The sequence below is a fragment of the Leopardus geoffroyi genome, chromosome A3 (genome assembly GCF_018350155.1).
Source record: "Leopardus geoffroyi isolate Oge1 chromosome A3, O.geoffroyi_Oge1_pat1.0, whole genome shotgun sequence".
NCBI lineage: Eukaryota > Metazoa > Chordata > Mammalia > Carnivora > Felidae > Leopardus > Leopardus geoffroyi.
The window spans coordinates 105,985,084-106,012,604 of NC_059336.1; the positions used below are offsets into that span (position 1 = coordinate 105,985,084).

General features: G+C 48.2%; 1 long non-coding RNA gene across 2 annotated transcripts in view; it reads left to right on the top strand.

Moving 5' to 3' along the window:
• Positions 1 to 2,380: 2,380 nt before the first annotated feature.
• LOC123581191 overlaps positions 2,381 to 27,521 on the top strand; it is a 45,334-nt gene continuing 20,193 nt past the window's right edge. Inside the window, exon 1 of one of the 2 annotated variants that reach the window (XR_006703655.1) lies at positions 2,381 to 3,045. This is a non-coding gene — a long non-coding RNA (uncharacterized LOC123581191). Of the gene's footprint in view, positions 3,046 to 21,671; positions 22,225 to 27,521 lie in introns of those variants that run through there. The other variant, XR_006703656.1, reaches the window with a different exon arrangement.

A 27,521-nucleotide genomic window follows, 5' to 3' on the forward strand; every position in this document is an offset into this window, starting at 1 on the left:
CAGGCTCTGCATTGTCGACACAGAGCCCAATGCCGGGCTCGATTCCACAAACGTGGGATCAGGACCTGAGCCGAAACCAAGAGTCAGACGCTTAACCTACTGAGCCACCCGGGTGCCCCCCCGCCAACCCCCGCCAGACGTTTCTTAGGAGGGTGTCTCATGGGACTATCTCTCCGTTCCATGTATCCTGAATTCTTTTTGCATATATTTGGCAGTACTGATTTAGTACCAATTATCTTTTATTTCTTGTCCCCCTGCCCTGCCTCCCCTACCTAGATTTTAAACTCTTTGAGGGCTGGGACCCTGTCTTGTATGTTTCCCATAACATCTAATCAAAGGCTGGAGGCCCTATGAAATCTTGGTTGATTGTGTGGACAAAGAGGTCTGCTTCAGTGCATGGGGGCTGAGCGTGGAGATTCTCTATTCTAAATAGAGATTTTCTGTCCCCTCTGCTACCCCCCCTGCTCTTCAGAGCTCCCCCTCCAACGTCTTCATCCATCAGTAATAAAGCAGGAACAATAGGGGGTTTCTTTCTAATTAAAGGGAGCAGTTAGTGTTTCCACTTCAAAGCTCTGGGAGAGAAGACTTTTGTTCCTCAGGCCTGGGAGCTCTGGGAGCCCGGGTTGGGTGGGGAAGTGGAGCTCCAGGCCCAGCCAAGCATTAAGCTCGTGAACCTGAGATCCCCCCGTTTGCAGGCAGAGAAGCTCAAATTTAAAACAACAACGTAATTTAGTAACTTCGGCTCTGATAAAACAGTTGGGGGAATTTCTTCTCTCCTAGCGTCTGAAGCCAATGTTATTACAGGTGTGTGTGCTTGTCTCTCCCACACCCTACCCGGCCCCTGTCGCCCCGCCACACACAGCACACACATGTGCCACCCCACACACTCACACGTATGTGGGACTCACAAAGCATACATGGAGCTTGCCTAGTGGGTACATCTCCTCACCCCCATTCCCGGGGCATTTCAGCCTGCGCTATCCTGTCGAATGTATTATGTCTCCACCTCTAAATGCTGGGCCACAAGGCACTCTGGCTAGAGAACATCCGTATCTATTTAGCTGCAAGTCAGCTAGGCAGAGAGGTATTCTCCCCTGAAGCACACCTCCTTCCAACATACACGGGTCACAGACTGATTCTCTACACTAGGCCCAGACTGAGTCCTGCCCTGATAATAAAGTGGCCCGTGCCTCAGACCACGGACTGAGACCCCAAAGTGGCCACTGTTTGGGTGTTTGGCCTAACAGTAGACCCAACAAAAAGCATGATTGAGTCTTTGGTCTAACAAATAGTCTCACAGATTTGATCCATTGATGAGGGAGGTGAGAAGAGAGAGCTTGTGGCCCAGTTCCACTGTTTTCCACTCTGCAAAGCCCACATCACCCATCCATTCATCGTGTATTGATCATCTATTCTTTGCAGTAGAGTGGTAAGCAAGTCAATATATGGGCCCTGTCCTCAAACATCTCTATGTTAGATTAATAGCATGGGTTTTTGCATTTCATGATCCTGTGTTCAAGCTCCCCCTCCTTGATTTACTAGCTGGGTCACTTTGGACAAGTTACTTAACCTTTCTAAATCTCAACTTGCTTATAGGTAAATTGGAGATGATAATAATAATGACCTCTAGGGAACGTTAAAAGGATTAAAGGAGGTCATGTATCAAGTGCTAACACAGTGCCTGGCACATAGAATATGCTCAATAAATAATGATCACTCGTTTGCTTATTACTCGTTCGGGTGGGGATACAGACGTATATACCTAAAATTACAAAACAGCATAAGGTCTGTCCTGGTTACATGTACCAGGTGAAGGGGGAGCCCAGAGGAAACCCTGAGTCTTCTGGGGGATGTCAGGGAATGCTTTTGTGGGGTGGAATTTGGGGCTAGGGATGGAGGCAGCCCTTGGATAGAGGCTAGAGGGAGTAGGGGCTTGCTTGGCTGACTGGGCCTGGTGGGTCCACGAGGAGGAAATAACATACACGTTCCAAGGGGGTGAAGAATGGCATCCCTGTGCAGACTATGCTGGTATATTTTGGCCACCACAGAGAGGTACTAGTCCCATGACTCCTTTAATCAACACCTGCCACTAAACTGATGAAAGAGAACACTTGAAGCATCTGGGAGGGTCTCAAAGGGCGTTTGATGACGATGGCGGATGGTAATGGCAACACAGTGCTGTGATTTCAGTAGAGCAATGACGTGATTTAGAAATGGACAGCTGAGGCCTTCTGGTTGCCCACCGTCCTTGTCTTCTGACCTGGTCTTCTCATCTTCTTTTCTGTCCTGATCCCACTCCCCACCCCCCCACCCACTTCCCCCACACTCTTTTGTCTCTGTGGAGCACAGAGAGACAGACACCCTTGTCCTGGCTGCTGGCCTCCTTCATCCCCGCCAAAGCCACTTCGTCTGAGGTCCGGTCTGGCTGGGCCGAGGGGGGCTGTTTCCGCACACATGATGCCGTGATTCCGCCAGCGTGGGGCATGACTGCCCGGCTGCGGCCTTGCTTGCTTCCCTGATTATTTCTCCTTAATTGAGCGTAAAGAATGTGAGGAATGTGGAGTAGACCGCATGAGGAGGGCTGCTGCAGCCCCCTTGGGGATCTGGGATTCTGAGCTCTGGATGGGAGAACTACAGAGGGCTGCTGAACCCCACAAAGTGTGTCGTTCCTGGGGCCCCCACCCTTCCCCACGGTGGCCAGTCCACTTCTCCAACCTCTGATCGGTTTCCTCTCTGCTCTGGGGTTTTCTTCTTCCTTCTCGCTGCACAAAGAATTTCATTTCTTTATAAAACCGGCTACGATCGCCTCTCTTCCCAGGAGTCCGCCTTGACTTAAACCCATGTGACGTTGGCAATCCTTATCCATCTGTAATTCCGGGTAGAACTCTGGAAGCTGTTCACTCTCCTCCGATGGAAGAGGGAGAGGCAATGGTTCTGGCCCCTCGTTGGCCTTGCTTGGCTGCTGGGAACCCTGTGTCCAGGCTGTGGGAAGATCTGAGTCGATGTGTGATGTCCTGCCGCTTAACCTGCCAGGAAGGCAGCCAGGTGAGTGACAGCAGGAGCATTTCCTCTGCCACTCTTCCCTGCCCATTCAGTCTGGCTTCCTGTCTTCCCTGGCGGAGTGTGACATGGAGGAGAAAGCACAGGTTGAAGACTCCGCCTGGGTTGTGTTCTGGTCTTGTCCTGGGGTCTGTTGGCCGTGTGACCTCAGGTGAAGTTCTGACGTTATCCTCTCTGAGGCTGTTGCCTTCTGTTTTAAAAGAATGGTGGTATTTCCACACTCGCAGTGTTGTAAAGATGAAATGAGACGTGCTGGAGCATGTGAAGCACATAGTAGGCGCTCAGGAGGTATTAGTTTGGCTCTTTGGAGGAAACTGGAAGAAGTCTTTTTTCTAAAAGAGACGGAGTTTCCTGTGGTGAATGTAGCAGGCCATCCCTAGAGATCATCAAAGGGACAGAGTGACCCTGGGAAACCTGGTCCTAGGACTTCCACCCAGAAAAGTGCCATGGTCAGGGGACTTGGCAATCCTGACTCTGTGGCTCAGGCTGTCTTCCTCCACCTCCCCTCCCCAGGAGGCCGGAGCAGAGGCGATGTTGATTCTGCAGTGGGTGGGGTTCAGGGTATATTTAAAGACAAACTTCCGGCCCAGGAGAGAAGTTCTGTGTTGTGATAGCTAATCTTCCCAGAGTAGTTGAGTGTGGGCTGATCTCCTTATTTTCACAAATAGGACCGGGGTTGGGGCTGGCTGGGATGCAGGCTAAACTCACGCAGAGGTAGAGGCTGGGCAAGGTGGTCCTCCATGGCCTGTTCTTACTTAGACTCTCCTGGCTGCCTTCAGCCTCCCACCCCCTCTGCTCACTGGCAGGCCGCTGCCTGGGGTGCTCTGAGAGTGGCAAGGCTGAGAATGCACCGATTATATTCTGCAACTTCTGGAAAGTTCCTGCTGTTAGCGATCTGCAAACCTCCCGAGATGAAAATTCAGAACAAAGTGGGAAGTAAATGGGCCTCATGAGTGATGGTGTAGGAAGCTTTGTCATTGGGGGTGTTTATGTGCAGAGGCCCCCGAGCAGGGCCATGGGCCCCTTCATCTTTATGGAGCCCGGAATGCTGGGTATTAGCAGGGCTTTAGGACAGAGGCTGACCTGCAGGGCTGACACTGACATTTCCCTCTGTTTCCCGGAGCCAGAGACACGTTGCTGCCCTCCCTTCTATGGCAGGAGATGCCCAAGGAGAACCGTAGGGCCACCAGTGGAGAAGGGTCCCAATGATGAAGCTGATTCTGTGGCTGGAGGCCCCAGGGAAGAGAGGCAGCAGGGGTTGGCAGAGAGTGTAACGAGTCTTGGGTGGACGAAGGTGGAGTATTCCTTTGTAGGAATCTAGTTTCCCCGGGACCAGGCTGAGCCTTTTCACAAAGTCAGATGCTAGACCTCTCTCCTGCTCAGAGCTGCACCGCTCCTGGAGCCTAGAATGCACAGAATTGTGCACTGTCCCCTCCTCCCACCCCTGCCCCCATCCCCATCCCCATCCCCATCTGGGTCTACATTCCTATTCACAGCCACAGCAGCCCTGGCAGCAGCCATGGCTAAGCCACATCTGGGGCTCTGATGGCCACATCTGCATCCGCCCCTCTCAGAGCTGGTTATTTCTATTCTGACTTTTATCTGCATCTGTGGAATCTGGAGGGGATCTGTGGATGGTGGGTTCCTAGCCCCAGATGCTGTCAGTTTCTAGGGGAGGGCTGGGGAGGGACCCCATGTCACCAGGCCCAGGGGAGGTGCTCTGATGGGCTTCAGTGGAAGGCGTTGGCTCCCACCTCTCTGAAGTCATGGATTCCTGGCTCTTGGGTTCCAAGCCGAGAAAGTTGGGAGTGATCCCGCCAGAGCCTCACACCTCACTCCCCAAGCCCTCTCCCTTCCCTTGTTCTACTCTATCTATGCCTTTTGCCCCTTCTCCTCCCCCAGCTAATATACTTACTGTTGCTACTGGTTCCAGGCTCTGGCTCCCAAATGACAGATGAGATGGTGGCAGAAGAGAAAGAACACTCATGTTGCACATGAGAGGGAGCTAAATGTGGGGTGTGGAAGGAGGGAGACCAAGATGGAACTGGGTTTGGTGGCTTTGAGCCATCTCAGGGGTCCCGGGACTGGTTTGGAAAGGCTCCAGGTAATGTCAACATGGAACACTAGGGGCAAGGCTCTTGTAGCCAGCACGTTCTGTGTTTATAGGCCAGGAGGATCCATGAGAGGGCTTCTGGCTTTTAAGCCAGAGCACCTTGGACGATATATAGGCTGGGCATCCCAGCTGGCCTCCAATCAGGCTTCTTTGTGTCCAGAGTTCCTTGGTTGGGTCGCCTTTTCAAGACTGTCGGAGAGTGGTGGGGTGGGGTGTATGGCATACTGAGCATTTCTTCATGTAGTCCTTCATAGTTGGACAGACACTCTGCTCATAAGAACTCCGACACAAATCCTGACTCAGGAAGGGATAGAGGACTCCAGAGAGCTGATACCTTTCCTCTGGACTGGCCCAGATCTGCTGGCCTGGGAACTTTGCAGGTCAGTGTCCTCTGAGTGAGGTCTTCTAGGATGAGGGAGGTGGGCCCCCTCCGGTCTCCCTCACTGGCCTAGAGAAAATGTAGGATTTGATGCAGAGAAAAGGAACCGGAGAGGTCTTGAATGGGACTGTATATCAGTGTATGAACAAGCCCATCTATGAGTGCGTGTGTGTGTGTGTGTGTGTTCGACAAACCACTTCCATTTAGAAGGCTGTCATCCCTGTCCTGATTGAGGATTCCCCTCACTGTGTTCTAGAAGGCTCTGGGACCTTGTGACTTAGAACGGCATTTTGCCTGGCACATTCCCCAGGATGTATCAGAGCATCAGTTGAGCCCAAGTTAAGATTTGACTGATCAGGAAGTGCACCCCCAAAGTGGTGGGGTGGGGGCCGTGGTGATGGAATCCTCAGTGATTTTGCCGGGAGTTAACCAGGTGTGGGGTTGTTCTCCTGGATCAGACACTTCCCAGCCCTGCTATGATTCTTATGTCACTCTGCAATGGGTTTCTAGGCTCTGTGACTTCAGAGCCAACTCACTCAATATCTGAGCAGAGACCCTCATTTGAATCTTATCTGGTAGAGCAGATCTGGTTTGGATCTTATCTGGTTTGGATTCTAGAGCAGCCAAAGTGTTCCCCATGCAGACAGAGGACATCCCTGTTAAGGCTCCAAAGTCACCCTGTGAAATGTTCCTGATGGGAGCAGTGATTCCACCAGTCCCAAATGTGACCGGTGACACTTTACTAGGTAACTAGCCTGATCTTTCTGAGCCTCAATGTTCTTATCTGTAAAATGGTAGTAACAGTAATACCATAGGGTTGGTATTAATTAAATACAGCGATACAGAGAAAGAGCCTATTACAGTGCCTAACACCTCATAAATGCTTAATGCATGCTAACTCTTGCTGTTTGTTAATTCCCACCCCACCACAGACACCTCTGTGTGAGTCAGGCATTTGATTTCCATAGATCAGGGTGGGAGTGTGGAGTTGGGGCTACAGCAAGGCTTTGGATGAGGATGCAGGTATGGGATTAAATTTAGTGATTTTTGGACAGTGTTTGGGTTGAGGTTTGGGGCCCCTGTTAGAGATGGGTGTTAGGATTAAGTTTGGGATTAGGACAACATTTGGGATGGAGGTCCCAGGAAAATTTGGGTTAGGGACAGAGTTGCCCTTAAGGGAAGGCTTTTTATCAAGAATAGAATGACTACATCCCAGCATAGACGCAGGAGACACACAGGGGCTTTGCAAGTCCGGCTTCCTGGTGGAGGGGGAGGCGGGCTGCCCTGGCCTGCACAAGCCCAGAACTTTTCTTAGGATGACATCTTCCCCCTCAAGGCTCTGTGGGGTGCACAAGGTCAGGGCCTTTTGGGGAGCCCTAGGGGGGTCAAGGCTGGAGAGAATGTAGGGAACTCACTGTACCTTCCTTGCTTAGTTCCAGCCCTCCAACACAGTAAGCTCAGGGCTCCCAGCTCATGGGCCCTCCCACCCCTTGCCACTCCCCACATTTTCACCTGATTCCAGGGTTCTCTGGCCCCAGCAATCTTGCATATCTCCCACCCCAACCCCCACCTTCCTCCAGCCTCCACCTCTTGGGGGAGGTAGGACACAAAGGCTGGATCTTTCCACCAGCCCCATCCTCCTCCCTTGCCTTTCTCCCTCCCGGGGCTGGCAGAGGCCAAAGAAAACAGAGCGCTGCCCCAGCTCACGGCTCACTCTCTCCCTCACTTCCTGCTCCGGGAAGATGGTTTACTCCCTCCCCCGCCCTGGCTCGGGACCTGGCCTTGGTGTCAAGTTTCCACAGAGCTTCCAGAATCGGAGGCCCTGCCTGGGCTCCAGCTGGACCCCTCACCTCTCTCCATGTCACCTCTTGGGCGTCTTTTCTCCCTGGACCCAGCCAGGGTTCTGTGCCCCAATCTCCCGGTAGTGAAATTTTGTTTTTCAGGTGGCGTAAGAAACCAGTGGAAGGAAGGTTTTCTTGGGAGTAGGGGGCATGTAGGATGAGGGTGGGATGGAGGGGGACAGATAGCTGCTGTGCAGAATGGAACTCTGGGATGGGTGAGGGAGCCATGTGGACAGAGGGTCTGAACACACTTCCCTTCAGGCCTGCTGACCCAGTGGAAAACGCTCCTCTTACAGCCTAGTATGAATGATGTCCCTGGAACTGTGCACCAACGTGGCCCCGGCCACTGGGCAGCCTTGATAACCTTCCCCAGGGCAGGCTTCAGTGGGCTGAACAACCGCAGGCTCATTTGTGGCCAGCTCAAGAGACGTATCCCCCCTCAGAACTTCCTGATTTCCAGATCCCCATTCAATCCAGTTTCAGGTCTAGTCACCCTCCCCCCAAATTCCCTCCGGGGTTCTCAGCCTCCTTTCCTCTGCTCTGGAGAGAGCTTTGCCAAAGAGCCCCTCAGCTTCGGAGGGGACTCTGGGGGTTCTGAAGCCCCGGGCTTCTGTCTACTCTGAAGACCCACCCTCTGTCTCCAACCGCAGGCCTCTCTTCTGGCCCAAACTGTCCTTCCCCCCTTCTTTTCCACTTGCTCTCCCCAGCTTCCCAGCCCAGAACTTGGGTTCCCTTCAAATTACTGCTCAGTTGACTCGGACAAAAGTTAAGCGTATGGGCTCTGGTGTCTTGCTCCCTGGGTTTGAATACTCATTCCAGCTGGGCAACCTTGGGCAAGACACTGGACGCCTTACGTGTGAAGTAGAGATAATAACTGTATCTAACGCACAGGACTGTTATGAGGATTAAGCAACGTAATGCGGTGACGCATGTAAAGGACTTAGTGTCGTGCCTGGTGCAGAGCACACATCTGACAGGTGACAGCTATTAGTATGATTACCACATCTTACGATCACTCATCTGCACCTGAAGGAATATCCCAGAGAGGCTACTGAGGGATGGTAGGAGAATGAGGGCATTACTCCCCACAGGACTGGTTGGCAGAAATCCTGGTCTGTCCGTCTCCCGCTGCGTAATACCCATCCTGGCGTTTAACCTGAAGTTAGGTCTTGCTTCCTTCCACCTCCCTCCTCCCCTCCCTCTTCGTTTTCTGCACTTGACACTTGTCAAGAACCTACTCTGGCCCGATTCTTTGCGAGGCACTGAAGATACCGTCACAGATAAAGCTCCACAGCCTGAAGTCTGGTTGTGGAGATGGGGGAGACAAGCATGTAAACCAGTAAAGGCAGTATCTTAGGTGCCATGTATCTTAGGTGCTGTATCTTAGGTGCCGTGATAGAAGGATGTTCAGATATAGTGGAGCATAAAAGGGCTGAACTGGTAAGCCTTCAAAGCTGAGGGGTCCGGAGAGGTTTTCAGGCAGAGGGGATACTTGAGCAATGACAGTGAGGTGAAGAATGCCACATTTTATTGGGAATATCTTCCCCAGTTTGGAGCTGAGGACTAGAAGCTGAATATGTACTCTGCAGAGAATATCCTTCCTCTGAAGGATGCTAGAACAGCAAGCCTTGCTTGTTCCTTTTAGACTTCATCTAGGAAAGCCCTTCTTCTCTTATCTGAGTGGCTTATCTGCCTCTTCTCCTTCAGGTATTTACTCAGTTGCCACCTTCCCAGGGAGGCCATCCCTGAGTAGCCTATTCTGAATGACAACCTGCACCCCCCTCCACAGCTCTACTCCCCCCGCATCCTTCAACTTCCTTTATTTTCCTCCATAGCACTTACTGCTATGTAACATTCATATATTTTGTTCATTCGTTTCTTTTTGTTGATCTACTACTACCAAAAGGTAAGCTCCATGAAGACAGGGATTTTTGTCCGTGTTATTCACTCCTGTATCCCTAGTGCTTGAACAACTTGGCACACAGTAGGGGCTCAAGAAATGCTTGTCAGAGAGGTACTCATCCCCTGACTTACGCCGGAGACATACTTGGTCATCTCTAAAATGGGTCAGGTATGGCACTGGTGAGCTGTAGCTAATGATCCCCAAAGGTCGATTCACAGACAGGCTAGCTACATCAAAATCATTTGAGGGTACTTGTTACACATACAGATTCTGGAATTACACTCACACCTAATGAATTAGAATCTCCACAGTTGGATGCTGCATTTTAGCCAGGGCGCTTGGTGCTTTGATGTGTACCACAGTTGGAAATCACGGCTAGACAATCTGGAAAACGGAATGTGCTTCCTTCATCAATAAGAGAATCAGGAAGGAACACAGAGAGACCAGTCCAGAGGCTATTGTTATAATCTAACTCATAAGCAAAGGTGGCTTTGGTTCAGGTTGAGGCATCTGAGATGGAGAGAAGTGGATGGATTCAGGGGATGTTCAGGAGCTGAACTCTTGAGATAAATTGCATATGGCAGACAAGGAGAGGAGGTATCAAGAATGAATTCTAGGTTCCAGGCCTGTCCAGATACGTAGATGGAGGTGCTGTTATTCAGATGAGGGACCCTGGAAGAAGGCCTAGTGTGGGAGGTAAGATTATGAGTTTAGTCTTAGATATATTGAATGTAAGGTGCTTTTGGCAACCGGAGGGGAAATGTCAAGTCAATAGTTACATGCCCAGGCCAGGAAGTTTCCAAAGCCAGTCATCTGAAAACATCATGTTCAAAATGGGAGTTGTTGACTTTAAGCTAAGCAAGAAGACTGAGATCAAAGGAGTGAACATGGGCTACCTCAGCATGTTTATCTGTCATGTTTAAAAAATACGCAAACATATACAGTTTCCATTGTGAGAGGCAAATAAACTAATGGAACCTAAAATAAAATTACATGTGCCCTAAACTTAATTATGCTTAAAAAAAAAAAAAAAGAAAGCAGGAACTATACAACTGTAAAATGCATGGGTAGTTGTTATTGAAAGATTTAAATCTTGCTGACACCAATATGAAATGATGGGTTGTGATTCATAGGGAAGGTAATGTGATTTCTGCACATGGGCTCTGACCTTGGGCGCCCCAGCCGGAGTTTGGAGAGTGGTTCTAATTGAATCAACACTGGGCTGGGTGGGGGTGGGGTAGAGATATAATGTCTGCCAGGACTGTGGGAAGAACAATCTCAGTGCACTTTAAACAGAAGGAAAAAAATGGGCCAGCAGACAAGAGGTCGTTCACGGAGAAAGAGGGGTTTGGAAAAGCAAGACGTGTCAAGCTTCTCCAGCCTGGCCCATGGGAGATACACATAGAATGTAAAGAGCAGAGCAGCCTTGTGACCAGAGAATGTCCATTATTTTGGGGGCGAGGGGTGTTTCACTGATATCTTCTGAGTGAAGGGGAACTATTGCCTCGACTGCCCTTTGTTCTGATTCTGGGCCCTCCAAGCAGCCTCCTGGGGATTAATTTGACTTAATAGAGAACACTTCCTAAGCACTCAGAGAACAGTAACAGAGAACGTTCCTGTGAGCCCTTATATGCATTATCTCATTTAATGTTTCCAACAACTAATGATGCAGGTAACTGTTATTATCTGGGCATTACAGATGATAGAATGAGGCCACAGAAGTTAATGCACTGGCCCAACGTCACATAGGTAGTGACAGCCAGGCTTTGCTCCCAGGAAGCTGGGATCTCTCTCAGATGCCTTCCTCTTAACCACTTCCTTGCACTTGCACACCCACGTGGTGGTGTGGGATGGGGGGTAAAGTCTTCTGGTCCCTGATGAGGGTGTGAGGCATCAATCCCAAGTTCATCTTATAGATTGAAACTCTTGTTTTTATAGCTGCTTGTGTGAATTTTGCTGATCTGCATCTGCTGTTGGGAGACTGACAGAAGACCATCTGACTTCTGGCCTGAAGGGTGGGGGCCAGAAGCGGAACATGGCCCCTCAACCTAATTGTTGCTCCTGGCTGTGGGCCCAGCACCTTGTGCATGGATGGCACTTGAGAATCTTTTCCTGTAGGACAAATGAAGTGAAGGGGTCACCTGGGGGCTTCCGAGGGGTCTCCTGGCTATCCCCTGCTAATGGCCCCCAGATAAAAAGATGGCACTGGTTTTCGACAGTTTTTAGCAAATTTTCAATATTCAGAAATGTTTTTGTCCTGCCAGTTGCAAACTCAGACTGCCTAAGTGAACATTTGTTAACAAAACTCTAAACTTGTGTTATAAACATAGTTATGGAAGGAAAGAAATATCTACTCCCAGATGTAAATTGAACCAAAGTGTACCAGGGCTTTTACTGTAATCACTTTTGGAGAGAAAAATTTCCAAAAGGTTGTTTCCCCCTTCAGAAATGTTCAAATGGAAGGAAACTAGACGTTTTACAAACTTGAAGTCTCGAATGGCTGCAAATGTCTGTAATTCGGAGTCATTTTTTGGAGGCTATATTTCTATATTGCCCACTGGAATGACAACAAACTCATGGAAAGGAAAGGTTTCCAGCTCAATGGCTTCAGAATGTCCTGTGAGCACTCAGATGATGCCTGAAAGGCAGGCTTAAAAGAATCCAACTCCAAGCCAACAGGGCCATTTACTATTTTAATGCTATTATTATTATTTCAATCTTTAATTTTGAAATCATTATGGATTCACAAGAAGTTGCAGAAAAATATCCAAGGGCTATTTTACCCAGTTTCCCTCAATGGTAACATCTTGGATATTATTATTATTTTAAAACATTTTAATGTTTATTTATTATTGACAGAGAGAGACAGAGAGAGAGAGAGAGAGAGAGGGGGGCAGGGTGTGAGCAGGGGAAAGGCAGAGAGAGAGAAGGAGATACAGAATCTGAAGCAGGCTCCAGGTTCTGAGCTGTCAGCACAGAGCCTGACGTGGGACTCGAACTCATGAACCACGAGATCATGACCTGAGCCGAAGTCGGACACTTAACCGACTGAGCCACCCAGGTGCCCCTTGGATATTTTTAATTAAATAAAGAAAATTAAAAAGTAGCTCAGGCCCTTCCAATGGCAAGCACTCAGAAGACTGAATTTACACTTAAACACACCGTTGATTTAAACGAGGGGAAAATATCTTTTTGCCTAATAAATTGAAGAAGTTTAAAATGTATTTAAAAATGTTGTTTCTTTCTTTCTTTCTTTTTCTTTCTTTTTTTTTTTTTTGAAATGGCAAAGTTGGCCCACAGTCATAGGTAATCGGACAATCAGGTTCCTCCTGCTCATAGCCTGGTGTCATCTGGGCGCATGAGTCCAGCCTTATCTTCAAATACTCCTCGTTGTTTTCAGTATTCTCAGTGCAGCCCTTTAGCAATTAAAAATGTCAGCCCCTGGGGCGCCTGGGTGGCGCAGTCGGTTGAGCGTCCGACTTCAGCCAGGTCACGATCTCGCGGTCCCGTGAGTTCGAGCCCCGCGTCAGGCTCTGGGCTGATGGCTCAGAGCCTGGAGCCTGTTTCCGATTCTGTGTCTCCCTCTCTCTCTGCCCCTCCCCCGTTCATACTCTGTCTCTCTCTGTCCCAAAAATAAATAAACGTTGAAAAAAAAATTTAAGAAAAAAAAAAAAAAACAAATCTGGAGTAGCCATTACAATTTCAGTGATATTATAGGGTCAAATGAGTTCTCAGGCATTTTCAGTAATATAAATACCTTCATTTATGGCAACTGAGAACTTTGTGGGGGAATTCATGGCAAGGGAAATCACTAATTTACTACATTTATATATGTCACTCTCTCCCCCTCTTCTCATGATTGCAATAGAAGAGAGGGAAATTGTTTCAGCTATCAAGTCACATTTGTGTCTCCTAATTTGGGGGGGGGGGCAGAAATGACGAGCATTTGCCAATGGAAAGAGTCTGCCCAGTCCTTGTTTTGTGTGAGGGACACTTCATGCAAAACTTTTCTGTTCTCAGGCTCTTTCATCCCCTCTCTCAAAAAATAATTTACTAACGTGAATCTCTACACTTCTCTTCAAACTGTTAATGGTTCTAAGAGAAGATTCAAGGGAATGTCTGTAGAATTCACCCATGTATTTGTTCCAAGTGATGTTTTAAATGATGATTTCTCTAGGACTCCTACTGGAGGTGAAAATATCACACAAACCAATTGTGATGCTTTTGCACCAGGGAAATCTTCACCATCCTTGTTTAACAAAATTCATCCATAATGAAACATAACCTTACTTTTTAGAGTTTTTTGGAGAGCCTGACCTTTAAAAGCCATTCAAAATCATAAGACATTTAAAACCTATAAGTGATTGAAATCTACTTAAATGCCGAGAAGAAGTAGACTAGGGCATGTTTGTACCAAAGAATATTATACAGCAATGTGAATGAATGAACTGCCATCAGGTACCTGGAAAAAAATAAGTGACTCACACACACATAACAGTGAACAAAAAGGCCAGACAGCACAAAGGATATTTGATTCCGTTTATATAAAGTTTTAAAATAGGTAAAACTAACCAGTGATGTTGGAAGTTAGCCTTTGGGGGATGGGGTGGGGTAGGTATTCCAAAGGCACAGCAGAAGGGTTTCTGGGATGCTGTGAACATTTTGTTTCTTGATGTTGTTTACCTGGGTGTGTTTGATTTGTGAAAATTCATCATGCTCATCATACTACATACTTAACAAAGTTTGCACTTTCACTATGTAAGTTATACTTCCATAAAGCATTAGAAAAAAAGCCAGTAAGTGCAATGGGATTATGGGAGAGACCGGGTTGCTGGCAGGCATCCCAGCATCCTTCACTGCAGACATGATGGCGGCCTCTATTCAATTCTGTCTCAGACAGGGTGGCGGATGGTGGGGAGGTGGGGCGGGCTCCATGGAGACAGCATAGATGATCTCTAATTATACTTTTCCTTTTAGAAAAAGGAATTTTTTTTTTCCAAAAGAGGGACTTTAAATGATAGTTGGTGGAAGAACCTCCTTTATGTCATCTACTCTTGGAATACTTTTCCTACTGACAGATCCCACACACAACTCCCCCAGCTCAGTGCCATGCTGCCTGACAGAGAGGGGTGATAGCACCCACCAGGCTCACAGAACCACAGAACTGGCTTTAAACCTCATCTCTGCTTCTCACCTGCTTTGCCACCCTGGACACCGATCTGTTCTCGAAGCCTTAATATCCACCTAATGGGTTGACACTGAGAATTAAACGAGGCTTCCCAAGGGACATATGTCTGTTACAATGCCCGACATGTGGCAGACATTTGAGAAATTGTTCCGTACTTACATTGTCTCTAGTTTTTACTCTGCACAATAGGTATTATTTTTATCTTACAAATGAGGAAACCCAGCTTGCATGTAGCAGGATCCCACCTAATGAGTGGCAGAGTAGGATTTGGACCCTGACCACCAGCCCTGAGCCGAAGTGCCTAAACTCTCTGCCATGCTGCCTGGAACCCTGTGCCTGCAGCTGGCCATGCTGCTGTGGTTCCAGGACTCCTGGAGATGAGCTCCCGGACCTCTGACTATTTCATTTTCCTGGCTCCCGTGGCTGCAGCTTCTGGAAGCCCGTCTCTCTTCTCTTTCACCTTCTTCCCTAAATGACAACTTCTCTCCTCCCCTCCTGCTGTCTCTGGAGCCCCAGATTACAGAGCTCCACAGAACAATCTTTGCCCTTTCCTGGGCTAGCCCTGATTTGCCTTCCAGGCTAGCAGTGTCCAGCTTGGGGGGCTCCTGCCCACACCAGGCTTCCTACATCTGAAATTGGCCCAAGGAACCCAAGAAGAGGGTCCAAGCCATAGGAATACTAGTGCTGCTGGGCAGGACTCGCTCTACAATTTGCAGAGCTGAGTGCAAAATCAACACCCAGAGCTCCTTGTTTAAAAAAAAAAAAATCAAAACATTAAGAATTTCAAGACAGTGATACCAAGGCATTAAACTAAGCATGGGACCTTGGCCCTGTCCCCTTGAATGCTACCTTATGATTCTGCTAAGTGGAGTCCTGAGATTTGTGGCCTTAGACATGGCTCCAGACCCCAGGATCCAAGCTTGTTGGATTCCCTGGTCTCCTCAGAAGGGACAGGATTGTCAGTGAGGTCAGTGGCCTGTGTGTACTCAGGACCTGGGCAGAAAGACTGTGGTGACTTGAAGACTTACAGCCCCAGTGATCCAGGGCTCTGAAGTGACACCAACCTCAGGGGTTAGGTCTCTGTTGTGTGGCCTCAGGCTCTAGGATTGTGGCCTGGCAGATAGGTCAGTGTGCGGTAGGGGGTAGAGGGATGAGGTAGGATGGTGGTGGGGAGATGAAGGACGTGTGGAATAGCTTTGAAGGCCAAAGGAAAGGAGCGCCTGGGTGACTCAGTCCGTTAAGCATCCGGCTCCTGGTTTCAGCTCAGGTCATGATCTCATGGTTCATGGGTTTGAGCCCCGAGTCAGGCAAGTTCTACGCTGACAGCTTGGAGTCTGCTTGGGATTCTCTCTCCCTCTCTCCCTGCCACTCCCTGGATCTCTCTCTCTCTCTCTCTCTCAAAATAAATAAATAAACTTAAAAAAAAAAAAAAAAGAAGGCCAAAAGAAAGGGATGAGGGGATGCTTGAGATCTGGACCCTGGAGGGAAGTGGGAGATACAGCCTCTACGGTTCAAATAGCTCGGGCCAGGACTTCAGGAAGCTGGTACGGTGCCTAGGACTCTGAGCCTGCAGTGGCCAGAGGCTTCCAGGGCTCCTGAGAGTACATCCTAGTCTCTGAGGAAGGAGCTTAGAGTCATGCCAGCCCAGGAGCACCCCACTGCTTTGGGCTATGAGTGAAGCGGATGACTGTTCTCTCTTCTTCAGTAGAGGCTTCTACGTGCCTTGTGTCCCGGGCCAACCCTTCTGCGTGTATGCCACCTCTTGCACTCCCCCCACCCTTGCCCCCCATCATGCTACCCCTTCCTCCAGACTCTTTCCTTAGCACGTATTTGGGTAAGAAGAGCGCAGGTTTTGGCATTAGAGAGTTCTGGGCTCCGATTCTGACTCGGCTATTTACTAGGTGTGTGACCCCAGCCACGTAACTCAACCTTTTTGAGTCTTGGTTTCCCCATTTATAAAAAAGAATAATGAAGGTGCCTGTCTCATAAACTACATAGGAGGATTAAATGGAAAAATATGGTCAGGATGCTGGCCACATCGCGAGTGCTCAATAAAATGATAACTGTTCGTAGTAGTGGCATAAGAAGAATAAGGTCATTAATGTGAACAGGCAATGTGGTATATGGAGATAATTTCTGTTCCAGAATGTGAGTGTAAGACTCAAAGTAGTGTCTGTGGTGTAGAAGATCCCAGAATGGTGCCTGGTGTCTAGTAGGGTCAAAAAAACCCTGTAAACTGTTTGTTCATCTTCTCTCCAACTTTCCCTTGGGTTCCATCCAGCACTTGGGGCCTCCTTAGATCCAGTCTTAACGTCCCTTAGACAGCCTATGCCACATGACTCTGGCTGGGCGAGCAGCCATGAAGAGAGGGTCTTGAGTGTACAGAGGGGAGGGAGAAGGGCATCTGGAGGGAAAGCCTTGGGCAGACCCAGTGAGAGGGGCAGCCTCACTGGTTATTCTGCCCACAGGTCCCTGCCTCTGGGCACACACACCCCAGCGTCTCTGTCTGCCACTCAGCCAAGGCTGGTTTAAACACCTGTGCCTCCATCACGCCAAAAGAGGCCCCTGTCTCTCCACTCCTTGGCCAACAATTCAGTCCCGAGCAGGTGGCCCCACTGCCCTGATCTTCCTTACCCTCTTGTCTCCACAACATGCCCTCCCTCCTCTCCTCTCTTGACTCCTTCCGGCCTTCATCTATTTCCACCCCTATCCAGCCCCCAACCTGACCCATCTCATGAGATTCTAATCCAAAACCAACCACCCCCACCTCCTGCCTAGCATTTCTGCCATCCCTCCCTGTCTGCTTACTGCCCCAGCGCTCTGGGGAGGGTCGGTGTACCTTCTGGGATCTCTAGAGGACATGTCTGTCAGCCTCTGACTGGAGAAATGGTTGCCAGCCATTCCATTCTGGTGAAAGCAGATGCCCCAGAGCAGAGTGCGGACCCTTCCCCTTGCCCTCAGCTTCCGAGGTGCCCCGCAGTGCCCTCCAGTCTGCCCTCCTCCATCCCCACTGAGGGCCACGGGCTCCTGGGTACAGTGAGTCAGGCCTCGTCTCCACTGTTGTTTATGTAATCCTTCCCTGCAGTAACAAGGTGTTTACTGTTGCACAAACACATTTTGGTTTAACGGCTGATAGTAAAACTGTCTGATAAAGTTTGATTTAGCGAAAGAAAGCAAAATAAATCTGGGGGCACAGAGAACCTTTGGGAAGAGAGACTTCTAGGGCTTTACAGAAGGGGCAAGACAACGAGGGCTGGGGCGGGGGTGGGTCAGCTGCACTCCCCTGGTCATTCTTTCTGCCTGTCTCCTGAGAGAACCACCAGCAGCTCCTCTGTAGGAAGCTGAATTCCAGATAAGGTTGTAAGCTCCTGGACTTGGCATTTCCCTGCCATAGCACACGCTCTGGCTTCCTCCATTGTCTGCTCTCACGAATCATCTCCATCCTTCAATGTCTGTGTAATTTGTTCCTCCTTGGGGCGGGGGCGGGGGGGGGTGCTCCCCTGATTGCTGTGGCTCAGATCAAGCTGGTAATGTGGACTGAGAGAAGGAAACTTAAGCTAGGAGACCCGAGGACCAGATCTAGCTCTGGGACTTACAGACAGTATGGCCTCAGGCAACTCATGTTGCCTATAAGGATCTCAGTTCACTCAGCTGCGGAGGGGCACGAGTGGGATAAAATACACAAAGCACTTGGTTCTTGGTAGAGCCCTCCCCACGTTTAGGACACTCCTATCTTGTTCTCTGAAATCTCACGAGGTACGCACTGACTGTGTACTCACTTGTACTCTGCTCACAAAGCAAAGCAGGGTGAACATCTGTTCTTTTTTTTTTATTTAATCTTTTTAATCTTTATTTATTTTTGAGAGAGAGACAGACCAAGCATGAGCCAGGGAGGGGCAGAGAGAGAGGAGACTCAGAATCCGAAGCAGGCTCCAGGCTCTGAGCTGTCAGCAGAGAGTCTGATGTGGGGCTCGAACTCATGGACTGCGAGATCATGACCTGAGCTGAAGTCTGACGCCCAACTGACTAAGCCCCAGACACCCCAGCATCTGTTCTTGTATGTGATGTTTCCATAGCCTGTTGCCAGCTCCCCCCTCCTGTGTGTCTCCTATGCCTGATTTGTCAGTATGGTGTCAGAGTGAGGCAACTGGTTCCCATGAAAGATTTTTTTAAACTTAAAAAAAATGTTTATTTATTTTGAGAGAGAGAGAGAGCGAGCGGGGGAAGAGTGGGGTGGAGAAAGAGAATCCCAAGCAGACTCCTTGTTGTCAGTGCAGAGTCCAGCGTGGGGCTCAAACTCACAAACCATGAGATCATGACCCGAGTTGAAATCAAGAGTAGGACGCTCAACCAACTGAGCCACCCAAGTGCCCTGATTGTTTAAATTTTTGTTGCTGTGTATTATTTCATTATGTGAATATACTACAATTACTTATCTATTCAGTCGTTGAGGGGTCTTTGGGTAGTTTCCAGTTGTTGTATGTTATGGATAGTGACTCTATGAGCACTATTGTGTGTGTATTTTGGAGAATGCATTTCTGTTGGATATGTACCTAGGAAGGAATTTTTGAGCAAAGGGTTTATACATGCCCAAGGAGCAGCTTTAGAAGATATTGTTGACTAGCTTTCCAAAGAGGATATGCCAATTTGTGTTCCATCCAACATTTGGCTTCTCTTTTTCACTTTAGCCACACTAGTGGGTGTAATAGTGGTAACTCAAATTGATGTTCCACTTTGTATTTCTGATTCCTGAAGAAGTCGGAGCACATTTTCATATGGTTGTTGGCCATTTGTATAGCCTCTTTTGTGAAGAGCTTGTTCAAGTCTTTTGCCCATATTTCTATTGAGCAGTTTGTCTTTTTCTTACTGGTTTGTAGAGGTTCTTTATATATTCTGGATCTGAGTCTTTTGTCATATATTTATTCTGCAAGAATCTTTTCTCACATTGCGGATTGCCTCTCAGTCTCTTGATTGTGTCTTTTAAAATAACTGAAATGCTTCCTTTTAGCAGAATCCAATTTAAGTTTCCAGGACATATGCTTTGACTGAATTCAGCTTCTATCTTCCTGGCCAACTCCATTCTCCCCTTCTGAGCCAGCCTGTTTTCTACATTCTGTCCTGTATTTTGAAGAAAGTAAAAAGATGGTTTTCGGGGCGCCTGGGCGGCTCAGTTGGTTGGGCGGCCGACTTCGGCTCAGGTCATGATCTCGCGGTCCGTGAGTTCGAGCCCCACGTCGGGCTCTGTGCTGACAGCTCAGAGCCTGGAGCCTGTTTCAGATTCTGTGTCTCCCTCTCTCTCTGCCCCTCCCCTGTTCATGCTCTGTCTCTCCCTGTCTCTAAATAAAAAACGTTAAAAAAAAAAAAGATGGTTTTCAAGGAAAACCCCATGGCTGAGGCCCATACTGTTCACCTGGAAGCCTTTTCCAGTTCGAAGTGTTGCCTGAGCATCTGTGGTTCCTATGCCTGGAGACCTCCCATCCCTTCCCCCTTTTCCAGGAATCCAGGTCAGTTTTGTGGACTAATCTCCCTCCTTCCACTTAAGATCCGATTAGTCCACTCAAGAGAACCTAAAAGGCCAACAAGCAAATGAAGGGTTGCTCGAACTCATTAATAATCAGAGAAAGGCGCATTAAAGAAATAATGAGATATAAACTTTATAGCTATCGGGCTGGTGGAAATTGGAAGGCTGGATGGAACCAAGTGCTGGGAGGGGTATGAGGTACAAGAACGTGCGTGCCATGCTGGTAGGAGTGTATCAGGACAGCACGCGGGTGCTACTGAATGAAGATGTTTCTACCCTATGTGCCAGCAGTCCACTCACACAGGCCCGGGCGGGGTGTGGCAGGGACGTGCGCGACAGTATTGCTGTGGTGGGGGTCATCCTCGCGGAGGTGGATAGTAAGAGGTGGTAGCTACACGCCATGAAGTATTACCTCGCAGTGAGAAGCAAGGGGTTAGATGTACGCTCACTAACATGCATGGATCTTTAAACAGTGCTGAGCGGGTGAGTAAAAGGCAGAGGGAGCTGTACAACATTTGCGTTAGGTGGAGAAGACTGAACGCCCCAAAAGAAAGCTAAGCATTTTGCAAAGGCATGAACCAAGAGATCCATATACACCAAATGCCTCAACGTGGCTCCCTGCGGGGGGGATGGGAATGAGGAATAAGGATAAAAGAGGATTTTTAAAAAGCTCAGCTACCTCAACCTCCTTTGGCTTAATGCATCTTCTGGCTCCATCTTGAAAAGTCCCCTTCTCTGTCATCTCTTCTGGTTCCCTTCCCCAAGACCTCAGTGTTCACCTGTCAGTCTCCCTTCAGATCAGCCGCCTTCAGGCCGTGTCTGAACAACACAAATTGACATTTACAAATATCTTCTGTCTGTGGTTACCCTGAGTGCGGACTCACCACACTGCAGTGGCCAACACAGAGCCCCACAGGACTGGGGAGAGTGGAGAACCAGAGGCCTTGAGGGGGACCCGGTGCTATTATTCATGGTGTCTGGCACCCAGAAGCGGCTCAGTCAATGTCTTTTTAATGAGCCAGAGAAATTCTGTGCTGGCTCTGCTCTGTTAAGGCAGATGCCTTAACCTCTCTGAGCTTCGATTTCCATCTCTGTCAACATGGAGATAATAATTTTAATGCCTTTTTCGCAGGGTTATCGTGAAGGTTAGATGAGATCATTGCTTTGGAAAGCACTTGGTTAACTGTAAACAGTTAGCCAGTGCCATGGAAGAAGTGTAGAGAAGTGAATGTAGGAGGGTCGAATCCTAGTACTCCCACGTATTAGCTGCAGGACCTTGAATAATGCAGCATCCTCTGGCCTCAGGTTTTACGTTCTGTAAAATGAAAAACAATAATGTCAACCTTGTGGAGTTGTCAGGAGGACTAATGACAATATGTATTTAGGAGACAGTAGTAGGTGGTTAGAAAATGGGAGAACTGGGGGCGCCTGGGTGGCTCAGTCACTTAAGCACCTGACTCTTGATTTCAGCTCAGGTCATGATCTCATGGTTCAGTTCGTGGGCTAAAGCCCTGTGTTGGGCTCTGAGATGACAGCACAGAACCTGCTTGGGATTCTCTCTCCACCCCCCCTCTGCCCCTTCTCTGTGCTTGCACACACACACTCTCTCAAAACAAATAAACTTAAAGAACATGGGAGAACTATCCCATTCACTAATTTATTCAGTGAGTCTTTATCGAATGCCTATAAAATGTTCCAGGCAGGGTTCTAGACACTGGGAATGAAGGGGCGAACGAAACAGACAAAAATTCCAAAAATCCCTGCCTTTGGTCTAGGGGAGAGAGGGGTTGAACAAGAAATAAAATTAGTAAGATGTAGTATGCTAGATGATGGCAAAGACTATGGCAAAAATTCAGCAGGAAGAGGGTGGGTAGGAAGCTCTGGGGGTGGGGTGGAAGAGATTTCCTTTTTAAGCAGATTAGTCAAGAAAGGCCTAGCTGTGAAGGTGATGTTTGAACAAAGACTCTAAGGAGGAGGGAGGGTAAGCCCTGGGGAAGTGCAAAGACCCTGAAGTGGATGCATATCTGGTGCGTTCAAGTCACAACAAGGAGGCCAGGGTGACTGGGATGAGCTCAGAGAGCTAAAGGCAGCAGTGGGGCTGATGGTATAGAAACCCCACGTAAAGATTGCTGTAAATTACACCTGGCTGCACAGGATTATCTCAGGGAGGAGCCAAGATTGAAGGACGTGTGATTTTCAGGTGTGGAGGAGGAGCCAAGGTAGGTGTATTAGTCATTTAAGGCGCCTAACAAATTAGCCCAAATTTAGCAGCTTAAAACAATAGTCATTTATTATCGCTTAGTTTCTGTGGGCAAAGGATTCAGGTGCAGCTGAGGGTGTCTCAGATGGCTGCCATCAAGGTGACCAGGGCCATAGTCTCAAGACTCGACTGGGAGAGGGTCTGCCTCTAACCTCACTCTTGCGGCTGCTGGCAAGGTTCAGTTCCTCTCTGGCTGCTGGTAAGAGGTCTCTCTCAGTGCTTTGCCATGTGGGCCCCCTTCTAGCCCAGCTCACACCATGACAGCTGGCTTCCTTCAGAGTAAATGAGCCCAAGAAGGAAGCCACCGTCTTTTAATAACATAATCTTGGAAGGGACATCTCATTACCTCGGCTTCATTCAGCTTGCTAGAGACAAGTCACTAAATCCGGTCCTTGCTCGCTTGAAGAGGAGATTACACATGAATACCAGGGTGGGGGAATCAACTGAGCTATAAGAAGGGGGGCTACCTACCACAGGGGAGTTCTGATGTTCGGGTGCAGTGGAATTGCCAAAGACAAGCATCCATCCAAGGATGGATGAGAAATTTTTTGTCTAGATGCAGCAGGGACATTTGAGACTTACTTTGTCAGTGCAATCCAGTTGTACTTTCTAACAAGGATTAGGAGTAATTGGATAGCTAGGAATCTATCTATCATCTATCTATCTATCTATCTATCTATCATCTATCTATCATCTATCTATCTATCTATCTATCTATCTATCTATCTATCTATCTATGGTGCTAAGTGCTCCCAGCTAACTGGGCTAATTAGGTCCTCTGGCTGCTCATTCTGGAGCCAGGTTTCAACTTGCAGGGAAAAGGCATTATTTGTGAGTGTGTGCACATGCATATAGATGGCCGTGCTCGTTTTCTGTGGTGTCTGCCTCCCGGGTCCTACCCTTCCTTCGGCCTGGAGACCCCTGGGTTCACCTTTCCTCCGCTCCCCCCTCTGCACTTTGACGGGAGGTCACGTGTGAGGAAACAAGCCCCACGTGGTTTTAATCATTTTGCTATAAAAGCTGAGCTGCTCTCCGCTTTGATCCAAGCTGAGCTGCTGGAGGAAGGGCTGGGGGCCGGGCTGGCCTGTCCGCGGAGCACTCCACACACGGCTCCCACATCAGACGGCAGCCGTAAAATGGAGCACAGCTCATTAATTCTCCCTCTTAACCAGGGCACCTGACAAGAAGTGACTTTGAAAACCCGGAGGACGGATGGGCGGGCGGGTGGGCGGCTCTCCGACTATGCAAGGAACATCTGTTTCCAGGTCCCTGGCTGTTAAATTGACATCTTTTTATTTGAAACGTTTCTTTTATTTCCCAACTTCCTGCAATTGGCAAGGTCTCTGTGCCAGGCAGTAGACTGTCGTGGCTTTGTGGGCCATATGAACTGAGTGGCTTCACTGTCCTGAACGGCAGGCCTGTAAGTGCCAAAATGGGCAGCCTGGCACTCTGTCAATTATTAAACCTATGTTTGTGCAGAGAACATCAAACCCCATAAAAAACCAAAATGGCCTTGAAATTGAAAACCCTGTGAACGTCTGTGAGCCTCCATATGAGAAATATTAGTGTTTCAGAACTAGAAAATTCACTGGGAGCCTGGCATTTTCCATCAAGAATCTTCTCTCCTTGGGACCCAGCAATCAAGTATACTTAAGAAGAGTGATCCGACCCCCGTGCCTTCAGCCTTCATCCTGGATGCTGAGATAACTATTGGTGACTAAAGTCCTGGGTTCGAGCTTTAACCTCCTCCTGACAAAGATCACTAGCAAAGGCTGGGTTGACCCTTCTCTAGGTGACAGCTCAGGGCTCTTGGGATGGGGATTGGAAGTGGTGGGTAGATGGTCCTATTTATTTCTACTTTGTCCTGGGGGCCTTTGGATCATCTTACATTCCTGGCAGTGCGATCCGCATGCTTTATCCTTCATCATTCAGGATCCACCGTGGGCCAGGTGGATCACTGTCAGCAGGACAGACGGTAGTCTGTCATCTGAGAAATAATGGCAGCGCTGAGTCCCAAGGGATCATCCAGGAATACCCTGTGGCATGCACAAATGTGTGTGAGTATGTGATGCCAGAAGACGTAAGTCTGATTGGTGGTGCACCTGTGTGAGAGCATTGGTCCCATGATGTCTCTGTGTCTCTGCAGCAAGTGCCCAAGAAGTCAGTAGATGAGCGCATAACCTCTTTGTCAGAACGTCTTTGTCTCTGGGTTAAGGTACCTGAAGAGCTGACGGGTGAAGCGACAGTGTGCCTTTGTGAGTTGTGCGTGAGGATGACGATTTCTTCATTTTCATGTGTCCCGAAAGCAGCAGAGATAATCCTTACTGGTTCTGCTTTACTAGTGATTGTAACACTCATGCTCCTTAGTTTCCAAGACGTTGGGCGTCCCCGTCCTTCGCTCTTTGAGGGTTGCAGGCTTTTAGGGTTGCAGGCTCTCGAGTGAGACTGCCTGGTGTTGAATCCTGGCTCCACCTTTTTCTAACAACATGAACTTGGACAACCTCTTTTTTTTTTTTTTACGATTTTATTTATTTTTAAGTACTCCCTACACTCAAGAGAGTTCAAGGCTTGAACTCACAGCCTTGAGATCAAGAGTTGCATGTTCTACTGACTGAGCCAGCCAGGCGCCCCTCCCTCGGACAGCCTCTGTATACCTCAGTTTCCTTATCTGTAAAAGGAGAGTAAAATAGTACCAAATTGCAGAATCCATGAGATAATTCATGGAAAGCAATTTGAAATTCCCTCCTTTGGTTAAATGTCACCAGCACCACCCCCCTGTCCCTGCCATCACTTTCACCTCTCAGACGCTGTACTGTCCTTATGCCTTGATAGTCCATTCTCCCCCATCTCCCTTCATCATGTTATCAACCCCCATCAACTCAGGTGCCCCAGTCCCTTTGCCACTGCTTTCGCATGCCACCAGCTGAGTTTCCAGAAGGGCAAAACTGGTAGGGCATGACCCAACCAATATGGGTCACTTGGGTGGCAGAGCCAGAGAATAGATGCTCTGTGATTTCTCAACTACTTGGGTGGAGAACAAGGTGAGTGAAGCAGGTGAGTGGAGGTAGGAAGGGAGCCCGCCCCACGGGTGCCTGCAGCGCATGCCTCCTTCTCCCCTCTCTTCTTTCCCCTTCAGGCTTGGCTTGGGGTGAGGAGGGTAGACCTACAGCAAGGCCAAGCCTGCCATCTGCTTACTACCAGTTTGGGAGTATCCAAGAAACACAGTCAATGTCCTGGTCAATTTTGGCTTTTCTATTCCAATTTGAATATATTAAAATGCAACTTTCCAGCTGTGCAAATCCCCAGGCCATTGAAATAAAAGGTTTTTAACTTTAACCATTAAAGATTTAACTAGCCAATAAATCTAAGTATGTGGGGGGTTGTTACCAAACGTTTATTACATTGCTCTTGCTTTTAACTTAAGAGCAAATGCCAAGTGTGGACTTCCATGAAAAAGGCATTCCCTTATGGTCAAAACTGATATCAGCCCCTGGACGAAAAAGCAATAGACCACTGTCTCCAGAAGGGTCCGCTCACTTTCCTCTCAAATCCCTTTAGGAGTTAAAATGGCTCTATCAACTTTACAAACCAATTTGCTTGCTGCAAAAAAGGCCTATAATAGCCTCTTGTTGCCACAGTCAGAACATGACTGACTAAATTAATCCAAAATTCTACTTTCAGTTTGAGCATCTTGGCGCCAACTTTTCCAGAACCAGATTTTATAAAGGCACAAAGGGGATATAGCTTTAGTGAAGAAAATCACAAGATCTTTCTCTTTTAGTATCTTCTGGGTGAGAAGGGTAATCAGTGCCTTGGATCATAGTGCTTAGTTTTGCCATTTTCACCTTGAAGACAAGCAAGAGACCAGCCCGGTAGTGAAATACGACTTTTAATTTACACAAATGTAAACGTATAGAATTCAACCATCGTATTCACCCTGGACTTAAAAAAATGAATAGAAGCCAGATAAATCTTGGCCATTAAAAAAAAAAAAAAAAAAAAAAAAAGAAAGAAAGAAAGAAAAAACAAAAAAAGATCTGACATACAAGTTGAGTTATACCAGCCATCAAGGGGACAGAGCCACATTCCAGATGTGCTATTTTCCTGCCCATTGACAGTTCTCCAACCCACCCCAGCAATAAAAAAGTCCTGAAGTGGATTTTTTAATCTGGCTTAGATTCTGTTTTGCCCGAGAGGCCTGCTGGGTGGGTCCTCTGGGTTTTCTTTCTCGCAGAACAAACCAGTGAGCCCTATTTGTGGGAAATACGCAGTAAATTCTGGCCTTTGCTCATGAAACTTCCCTCTGGAGCATTTTTCACATCTAAATAGGAGGTGCATAAAGTTGATAAGCAGTCGTATTTTTTTTTTTAAGTGATTGTACTTTTAGCTTGAAGAGTTGTAGCTCAAGATTTTGAGCTCCATGAGAACGTATCCTCTGCTCCCTAAATTATAAGCCAGAGTAGAATGACAGTGATGAAGCGTGTGCTTCCCTCATCCAGCTCAAATCGTGGGGGACACTTATATTTGCCTTTCGACTGGCAACCCATTCACATCTCCTTGACTTCAGCTGAGGAAGGGACATTGGCTGATTCGAAGGGTGATCTCCCCTTCATCTAGCCCCTCCATTGCAACTGCTGAGAAGGAGGCACGAATCCCAGGGACCTAGGGTGCAGAAGCATTTCCCCCTGGAGGACCCTAGCCGTGCCCTCGGGTGTGGGTGTGGTAGGGAAGGGCTAAGTGTGATACTTTTAAAGCCTACTCGATGGTTCTGGTTCGATGGTTCGGGAGGTGGAAGCATTAGAGAAATTCTTTCCAAACCAAACCAGAATAGAAGCGAAACACTTCTATTTACAAGTGTAAATAGCGGATTTGCCGGGAATCTCCTTGAGTTCGGGAGGCAAATCCAGAAACTCCAAAGACCCGTTTCACCCTCAGAAATTGTAAGAGCTGATGCCATCCCTCAGGAAGCTGGGGAGGATCATCGGCCCATGTGGCAAATGCAGAGTGGCTCACACCAGCCTCTCCCCGGGGCACTTCCAAATCAACTTTGCTGGTCCTTCTCTGATTTTGAAATTCCAACCTGTTGAACCTAGAAGAGACAGAAAAAGCAAGAGAGAAACTTCTCAGCTGTTCCTAGGAACTTTTGCTTTCTGAATGAGAGGTCACTTTGGGAGGGAAATTTTTGATTTGGATCCCTAGTACCTGTGCAGCTGTACATGGTAGGCTTGTTCTGGGGCATACTTTTGGTACGCTTGG